The sequence below is a fragment of the Macrobrachium rosenbergii genome, chromosome 17 (assembly GCF_040412425.1).
Source record: "Macrobrachium rosenbergii isolate ZJJX-2024 chromosome 17, ASM4041242v1, whole genome shotgun sequence".
NCBI classification, from domain to species: Eukaryota; Metazoa; Arthropoda; class Malacostraca; order Decapoda; family Palaemonidae; genus Macrobrachium; species Macrobrachium rosenbergii.
In genome coordinates this window covers 24243265-24253264 of record NC_089757.1, presented here as the reverse complement: position 1 = coordinate 24253264, position 10000 = coordinate 24243265, and positions in this window count along the sequence as shown.

The window sequence follows — 10000 nt, the reverse complement described above, 5'->3', positions numbered from 1 at the left end:
ATATATATATATATATATATATATATATATATATATATATATATATATATATATATATATATATATGTGTGTGTGTGTGTGTGTGTGTGTGTGTGTGTGTGTGTGTATACTAAAAAATCTGAATTCTCTTGCCTACTACTGAATCTTCCAATTCTTCCCTCTGACAGCGCACAATCTCTCTCTCTCTCTCTCTCTCTCTCTCTCTCTCTCTCTCTCTCTCTCTCTCTCTCTCTCTCTCAATTTTTGTCCTCGCTTGTGGATGGACACAACTTTCAAGGACAAAAACTTATTCTCCCCCGGGCGAAAGTTTTGGACGAATTATTTCTTTTGCTGAAACTTTCTTTCGCCCCGGGGTCTGATTCGCGATACTACGGCATGCCAGATTGTTTCAGCAAGATTGTTTCAGTCTCAAAAGACGTCCTTTTGACGTAAAAAGAATATCGGCAAATATAGAGAACTGTTAATGATGTACGCCTGCAAAACGACGTTACAAATATCTATAAAGTAACATTGTTTCTGAGGCTTGTGGCGAACAACATACACCACTTCTCCGAATAAGACCCAGGAAAGAATATACACTTCAGTATATTCTGAAATTAATTTAATTTTTTCGAAACAGAGTCCCTTTAAAATAGATTCGATAATTATCACCTGCGAACGAGGTAAGTGACAAAGCTAATCAACTCGGTTGATGGAAGTATTAAGGGGTAGAATTCATAATGTTCATATTTTGTTCTTCTTGCTCCACGGAAATTATTTAAATTTCATAGGGCTACATGCGCTCACGTTCCATTTTCACATTAATATCATTATTTTTCTTAAGGACGGTAAAGAGCGTATATCTCCGTCAGTTCCGTAATCCATATTATATATATAAATAAATATAAATATTTATTATATTATATATATATATATATATATATATATATATATATATATATATATATATATATATATATATATCACACATTACCACAGGTGAAAAATAAGAAACGGGATGTAGGTCCTGACCGGTTTCGACTTTATTCCCAAGCCATTGACGAAGGACTGATACAGAGTGTGAGAAGTCACAAATATATATACTACAAGAACAGTACTGACGAACATACACAACCGTTAGAGGCTTCATATCCCCACTCAGGCCGGTGTCGAGGTAGGAGTGGCCTTTAAAACTCATTTGGCTAAAAATCACAATAGACTCTCAGGGGACATTGCTGATAAACAGACCATACCCCACCTCAGATCCACACCTGACAGGTGTCATGGAGGCGGAGTTTGGAAACTCATTAACATTACTACCCTCGTACTGTGTTTACAAATATGATAATCCTATTTTCATACATCTCTACTGCCTACCTTAAAGTTTAAACAATTTACAAATTTCTTTTTGATATTAAAGGATCAAGTTTATACATCCCTTGACTGATATTCATATTATGGTTGTAACTTTCTTTTATGAAGCTAGATTCAATGATGTTCCTTTCCAGTGCATTATTAGAATATACAATCCTTTTGCCCTTCCCAGTTGATAGCATGATTGTTCTCACTAACATGTACAAATATACCACTGTTCCCTAGTGCATATCTCACACATTTCTTATGTTGTTCAATTCTTTTTTCCAGTGCTTTCCCGGTTTGGCCAATATAAAAGTTGTCACAAGACTTACACGGAATTTTATATACACACCCTTTAATATTGTCTGGGAGTTCTTGATAAGTACATTTTTCATTGTTGTATTGTTCTGAAATGCGACATTAACACCAAAATTCTTAAGAAGATGAGGGATATCTTTCATACTATTATTATAAGGCAGAACAAGCAAATTTTTTACTCAAAGTTTTTTTCGCCCGCAGTAGAATCTTATCTGTTTGCAAAAATAATTCCAGAGCTTCTACCGAATTCAAGCAGATTACGGTAAACAAGATCTATAACTCCTGGTATTGTTATCAGGCAACACCTATCATGTAATAGGCTAGTTGAAATAGCTGCCGTACTCCGACTGCAATTAATACCAAGCCCCAGGAAAACATATTTATACAAAGTTTACATACCGCGCGGCACTTTTCTTAATCTCCTTAGCCACCCAAATAATAATACGGGAAAACACAGGTACTTTTTATTTTGTAACAATACCGGCAAATGAAAGGATACTGAGAGAGAGAGAGAGAGAGAGAGAGAGAGAGAGAGAGAGAGAGAGAGAGAGAGAGAGACTTTTAAAACATTTGCAATCTCAAACCAATGTACCGGGAGAGCAAGACTCAGTCATGCACAAAATCTAAGAATAAAACAAAACTACATTTAATGATGACCTTGAAACCTGACAAAAACTTGGCATAAAATCTCTCAGCGCTATGTTTCTTGACACAATAAGTCTACGCTAAACTATAAACAAGTAAAAAATGCGCCGAAGTTTTTTCGGCGCAATAATCAAAGCCACCGGAAATAGATCTATCTTTCGTGGTCTCAGAATAATGCTGTGTAAGCCGCGGCCCATGAAACTTTAACCACGGCCCGGTGGTGTCCTGTCCTATATCGTTGCCTGACGCAAGATTATGGCTAACTTTAACCTTAAATAGAATAAAAGCTACTGAGGCTAGGGGCTGCAATTTGGTATGTTTGATGATAGGAGGGTGGATGATCAACATCCCAATTTGCAGCCCTCTAGCCTCAGCATTTTTTTTAAGATCTGAGGGTGAAAAGAAAAAGTGTGGACAGAATAAAGTGCGGACGGACAGACAAAGCCATCCCAATAGTTTTCTTTTACAGAAAACTAAAAAGTGGAATGAACAATAAATGAAAACCCTTCTTGAGAACATGAGTGCCGCTGTCGCATCAAACAGAAGCATTTTAATTTATCTCTTCGGCAAGCCTATGGTATCAGCGCAATACAGAGGAAATTTTAATGGTGTATAAAAGGACACATCTGCCTTCAATATGTTTAAAAAACTATTTTAAATGTTTAATGAAGGAAAACCCCACAAAGGAATTTTAGATCGGTAAATTCACAAATCTGATTTATTTTTCAAACTATAAACTTACCAGAAAAACGACAAAAATAAAAACTAATTCCAAAATTCACACATAAAAGAAATAATCAGTCTCTGAAAGGAGATTATTTTATTCACTGTTCAATGAAACGAGAGTAATGCCACTTCAAGCCTTTAAGTAACTTAGCATTAGCCTTAATACTTCATTTATACCTTAAAATAAAAGGAACTTCAAAGAAGAACTGATATGCATTCTTTTTACCTTTTAAAATAAGATTGTAAATGCAAAAACAGTCAATCTACTTCCACAAGTTGAATAGTGTTAGACAAAAAGTATATGACCTTATTGATGATCAAACAACTCGAGATGTATTTTAGCTTTACATTTTTGTCTCATAACGACATCAGACGTAATTAAACGCACGAGAGAGAGAGAGAGAGAGAGAGAGAGAGAGAGAGAGAGAGAGAGAGAGAGAGAGAGAGAGAGAGAGAGTAATTGGATTGGGTATTATATTCGATTGTAAAGCCAATTACTGTATGTTAATTCTTTTATTACTGACTGAGAATACAAAATATCTAATATGTGCTTCAAGAATGATCGTTGTGGCTTTTTAGTTTTCTGTAAAAGTAAACTACTGAGACGGCTATTTGTGTGTCCGTCCGCACTCTTTCTGTCCGCCCTCAGATCTTAAAAACTACTGAGGCAAGAGGGCTGCAAATTGGTATGTTGATCATCCACCCTCCGATCATCAAACATACTAAATTGCAGCCCTCTACCCTCAGTATTTTTTTTTTTTTAAGGTTAAAGTTAGCAGTGATTGTGCGTCTGTCACCGCTATAGGTGCCAACAACACAAGCCACCACCGGGCCGTGGCTGAGAGTTTCATACAGCATTATACGCTGTACAGAAAAGTCGACTGCGCCGAAGAAACTTCGGCGCAGGTTTTACTTGTATTTTTTGTTCGCAAGTTCGCAACTGTAATAATAACAAAAATTCTAAAAAAAAAAAAAAAAAAAGTTGATAATAAACTTGAAATGAAATGTGAGGTTTAGGTTATGAGGCTAGAGACCCCTTAAAGATTCGTATGTTGATGATGATGATACGAAGAGGTCAATGTAATACAATAAATAAGGGAGGATGCTCATGGCTAACGATGCTGCCAGGACTATTACATTAATCTCCATGCAATGAATGTGAGGTCAAGGCTTCAGCGTTGTGCGAGCACATTTAAACACATCATGACTTAATGACACGCAAGGCCAAGAGAGACAAGCTCTACCCAATTGGGTAGAGTCGCTTCCCACCTGGGGTAACTACATAGGCGATGACGTATCTTAGAGGTACCTGCTCATTACGGCAATTCACCTGCTGACGCAATAAGGAGGTAGACAAAGCTCCGCCTATATGGGGGATTTGGGGGAAGTGAGCAGACCTTCTCTTTCTCTTGGCCTTGATGGCACGAATCTTCTTCTGATCGAGACCTTTTCTCGAAACAGTGACGGGCCACGTGGCACGCAGGGTAACCGATTTCCAACTTTGGTTAAACTAACTATGCACAAGTAATGCAAATAAATGTTCCCTTTTGAAATGTCCCCGTATCAGTTGGCTAGGTTATTTTATTAAACGTTTCCGCCCCCTTTATAAAAAGGAAAGATGACACAGGTACATTTACCGACGCAAAGTTGAGGTAAATTACGCTTGATAAAATGCAAAAATTAACGAGGAACTTTTTTGCCTTTCCATTTGAATTTCCGTCAAGCAGAAAATGTTGCGTGTAAAGATCTCATACGGAAGTAAATATAATAGAGATAAACAGACATACGTACATTTTTATAAGCCGATATAATTACCAACTTAGTTCATTTGACCATGCATAACAAAAAGATTACGCTTCAAATACTAAAGGTCAAAAAATAAAAATCTCACTCTTCATGATCTCTCTCTCTCTCTCTCTCTCTCTCTCTCTCTCTCTCTCTCTCTCTCTCTCTCTCTCTCTCTCTCTCAAGGAGCTAAGAATTCCAGCTGCAAAACAACTATTCATATGAAATAAAGCATTGCAACATATCCACCTGGTGTTCACAACTAATCGAGGACTCTGGAGGCCAGAGAAATAATCCAATCCGAGCAGACAGGCTATATGACCATCAAAGTTCTGCAAGAAGCAAACTGCGTGCAACATTCCACATCTGCCACACGATTTCCGTCCTTTACAATCTCAAGAAATGAACGTGGGTGGAATTTGAGTTTTATTTGCAATTTTCAGCCGTCGATTATACCCTTACCTCCTTTAATAAAGGAAAATAAGTGACATTTATAGGTGGTGCTCTTTTAATACGTTCTTCATCAAGGATGAAAACAGACTGAAGTAAAATATAGACATATGTTTCTGTTTCAACCAAAAATGTTCTCAACGACAAATGTTTTCAACATAAAACGTTTTCAACCAAAATTGTTTTCAACCAAAACAAGGATTCGAGAACACAAAACATACTGAAAAGATTTTTGAACGATAATGAAATCCGTGACAAATGTGCCGATGTCATCGATGTGCAGACCACAATACACATACACAGACACAAACACACACACAAAGAGAGAGAGAGAGAGAGAGCAAAAAGCATCTATCTAACCTAATTAAAGCTTAATGAGGTCATCTGAACGTACAGACAACTTCAAGTGATGACGTGTGATATTCATGAAGCGTAACAAAATTTATTCCAATAAAGTTATAATATATATATATATATATATATATATATATATATATATATATATATATATATATATATATATATATATATATATATATATATATATATATATATATATATATATATATATATATATATATATATATATATATATAATAAATTAATTAGAGGGACGATAAAAACCACATATCTTCTGGAAGTTCTGGATTTAAAGCAGATGTTAAGATAAAATCAGGCAGACTAAGCATTGGGAGTCAAGAATGACCAAAAAAATCAGTGCAGCTCTCTCTCTCTCTCTCTCTCTCTCTCTCTCTCTCTCGATTACTCGTTTTATTTCCCCCTCACCTGTGAGCAAACAAGAATTTAGAGAAACAATTCTACCACTGAAACACACAAACGGTGACCTTAAATTACTAATCACTCGAAATTATCCAGTTTTCCTTGTAGCTTCCAGATGGGACATGGTGGGTCTATATTTTTCATTAATCAAAAGACTCAAAGCACCTAAATGTATTTTGTATTTGAATAAGCAAACTCTTTTAATATTTTCCATTTAAATTAATTTATATACATATACGTTAGTGTATGTATGCGTGTATGTAATATATATATATATATATATATATATATATATATATATATATATATATATATATATATATATATATGAAAATTTTTTATCACACCGTGATTTATATACAACCATGAAGCTACAAACGTCGCTTAATATCAAATTCACGCTACCTCGGGAATATCCCCGATGGGGAATTATCACCGAAGGGGAATTTATAAGTGATAAATGGACTGGTTAGCGTGAATTTGATATTAAGCAACATTTGTAGCTTCATGATTATATATATATATATATATATATATATATATATATATATATATATATATATATATATATATATATATATATATATATATCAGTACAGAAAAAATATATACACCTGTCTACATGCGTATGTACAAATATATAAAGTTAATTAATATTTATAATATAATTTATACACGATAAACTCGTATAATTATCAATGGGAGACTTGTAATATAATCAAAAGGAAAAGAATTGGCCGTTACAAAATATTTCCCTCTTACAAAGATGAAATTAAGTAGCCGAGAAAAAACTGCCTCAATTCTAAAAACAATAATAAGCTAATGCCTATAACTTTCGATTACTGTACTCCAGATTAAACCAGAGTTGGCGTTTCACCAAAACCAAAGAGGAAATATTCTCTAAGAGAGTATCAAACGCTGAAAAGGGTAAAATCTAAAACAAATCGATACGAAAAATATTCTTGGAAAACGCCAGAAAATTAGTCATAACAAAAAAAGAAATCTGAATAAAACTTTCAAATATTAAATTCTCAGGAAGTGGAGGGGGAAAAATATAATATTTTATGAAAGGAAAAATTATTATACGGTGAAAATCCATCTATTCAACGAAAAAGAGAGAAATATGAATCACAATTTTTTTCGACAGAAAAACGCTCTCAGCTTCATACAGTTTGGTAAAGGAATGAAGGACATTTGATATTTTCTAATGTAAAAAAAAAGAGAAGAAATATTGGTTAAAAAAGGTACCACAAATGAAAAGTCCCGTTATAGAGACTTTAAAGAGGGTGAACATTGAGAGCTCCGGGAATCAAAGGAAAGTGCGATTTATTTTCCCCAGAAAAATGTTTTCATTTTGACCTTCGATTCCTACTTCGTTCCTTATTATATTTTCGTTTGTGCATTAGCCTTGTCCCTTCTTGGTTGAGTACTTCCATTTATTTCTCTACCTCTCCTTTGCTTTCTTCCTTATAGGATGCGTTTTGTTTTCACTAATCCCTCTCTTTCTGCCGTCTACAATTAAACTTAAACATTGCCGTTGTAGATTTATGAAATAAATCATAATTGTTCATTAGTAACTAAAACATTCCATCTAAAAACAACAAGTTCGTATGATGGTTGCAAGGGCATGAATATCATCATCATCATCATCATCATCATCGCCATAAGAGCCGCGTGACGTAAAGGGCCTCCGTGAAATTCCACCATCCTTGTGTTTCCCGCACTTTGCCTTCTTCCACAAATTCCAACTTATCTCCCTTCTTAAAGCTCTCCTTCAGGTAGGTCTGGGTCTTCGAACTCGTCTTGTGCCTACTGGAGTCCAGCTGGCACAATCACGTAATCCCAAGTTGACAAAAAGTTTCAGAACAGTTTCATTGTTATACCAAGACTCATGTCCGTAGAATGATACAGATCATACTAAACTTTCCAGTAAAATTCCAGTCCACTTGATTTCCAAACCTTATTCAACCTGCCCATTGTTTGGTTTGATTTGCCTTTCCTGGTCTTTCGCTCAATTCCAACTCAAGAGAACCTGGACTGCATTCATTGCCCCTGAATATTTGATAGATTCATCCTTATTCATTCTTTCTCCATCTGGCGTTCTTTCGTGCGTTTGTTCATCACTTCTTTCCTCTTAGATTTCCTTTGAGTTCCATCTCTCTAAATATATGATGTATTGTAATAATTGTAAATTTGCCAGGTTTGTATTATTCCTATAAAGTAAACCTACTCTCCCATCCACGAATAGAGAGAGAGAGAGAGAGAGAGAGAGAGAGAGAGAGAGAGAGAGAGAGAGAGAGAGAGAGAGAGAGAGAGAGAGGTATGAAAATTAACTTTTGGTAAATCAAACTGACCTGGGAATTTAGGGGTCTAACTGAAAATTTTCAGTTGTATAGAAATTTCACGTTTCGAAGAAGAAGCTCTGCAAAAAAAAATATACACAATTATAAAGCATAGAAATATAATTTATGAATAAATAAAACTGTCCACTATTAGCCTCCAGCTCTGATCTGCATTCTGCGACGAAGCTTATTCGAAGTCTTGTATGGAAAATCTCTCTCTCTCTCTCTCTCTCTCTCTCTCTCTCTCTCTCTCTCTCTCTCTCTCTCTCTATCAGGAACTCATAAAGAAGGCCTCTTCCGCCGAATGACATACCAGCCTGTCATAAGATGTCGTCCAACTTTCCTTGGATGGACGTTTGCCTTTCGCCCTTCTTGCAAAAGTCGTCTTTCACCTCGAATAACAGATGAAGAAAAGGGTCACCCTTTTGGGACCGTATGTGAGGAATGAATAACTGATGTACTTGGGCAGAAGTCAGCAGTTGTTCAGAGTGAATGGGGTCTGGCGTTTGCATGTTAATCCAGAGGCTAATTTAGATTTGGTATGAAAATTTAATTTTATGTACTCGAATTAGACATCCGGTACAGGCGTGCATATGTATAATTATATATATATATATATATATATATATATATATATATATATATATATATATATATATATATGTGTGTGTGTGTGTATGTGTGTACGCGTGTATGTGTATGATAATTGTTGTCACATACACTTATCCATTATAACTCCCTTGAGCGGAAGTTATCCCCAGGCATAATGAATTGATATCAAATGGCATTTGTGGCTTAGTACTTGTGAATATATATATATATATATATATATATATATATATATATATATATATATATATATATATATATATATATATATATATATATATATAAGAATTAAAACAGGTATAGAATGCTAAGCCACAGGATCTACTTTAAGCCATAAGGGAGGATGTACAGCTGACTGGGGAATATGGAGGAAGGTGGCAATGACAGTGAGTGAAAAAAAGGATGCCTAGTAATCTTAAAATAAAGATATATCGCAGTGTAATCAGACCAGTGATGAGTTTTGAGTCAGACACATAGGCATTAAGAAGGAAGTAGGAACAGAAGGTGGAACGAACAGAAATGAGACTACTGAAGAGTTTGGGAATCTTGCTGTGTGCCTAGAAAAAGAGGGAACAACAAGAAATGCCAGATAAGATAAGAGGGTCGAGACTGAGATGGTAAGGACATGTGGTAAGGATGAGTGATGGAGAGTCGTCGTCGTCGTCGTCTTGGATTAAGCGAGCCTTGTGCTGGCACGGGCTCTTACTCTAGGGCAGCCCAGAGTAAAGAGGGCTTGGGTGGAACCTGTTAGAAGTAGATCAAGACTGAGACAACTTATTAGATAGTCTGATACAGAGCAGGAGGATCTGGAGGAGATTGTAGCAAAAGATAGGAAAGGCTGGAGTACATGCATCAGAGCAACCAACTCCCTAGCTTGGGTATAACAGTTAGGACGTAGAAGGAAAAGAAGAGAATGAACGATTCGCAGAAAAAGTGAAGCAAGTTATTTGAAGTGGAGAGGATAGCTGGTCATAACAGGCTTTAAGGCTTCAGAGAAGGAAAGGAGGAAG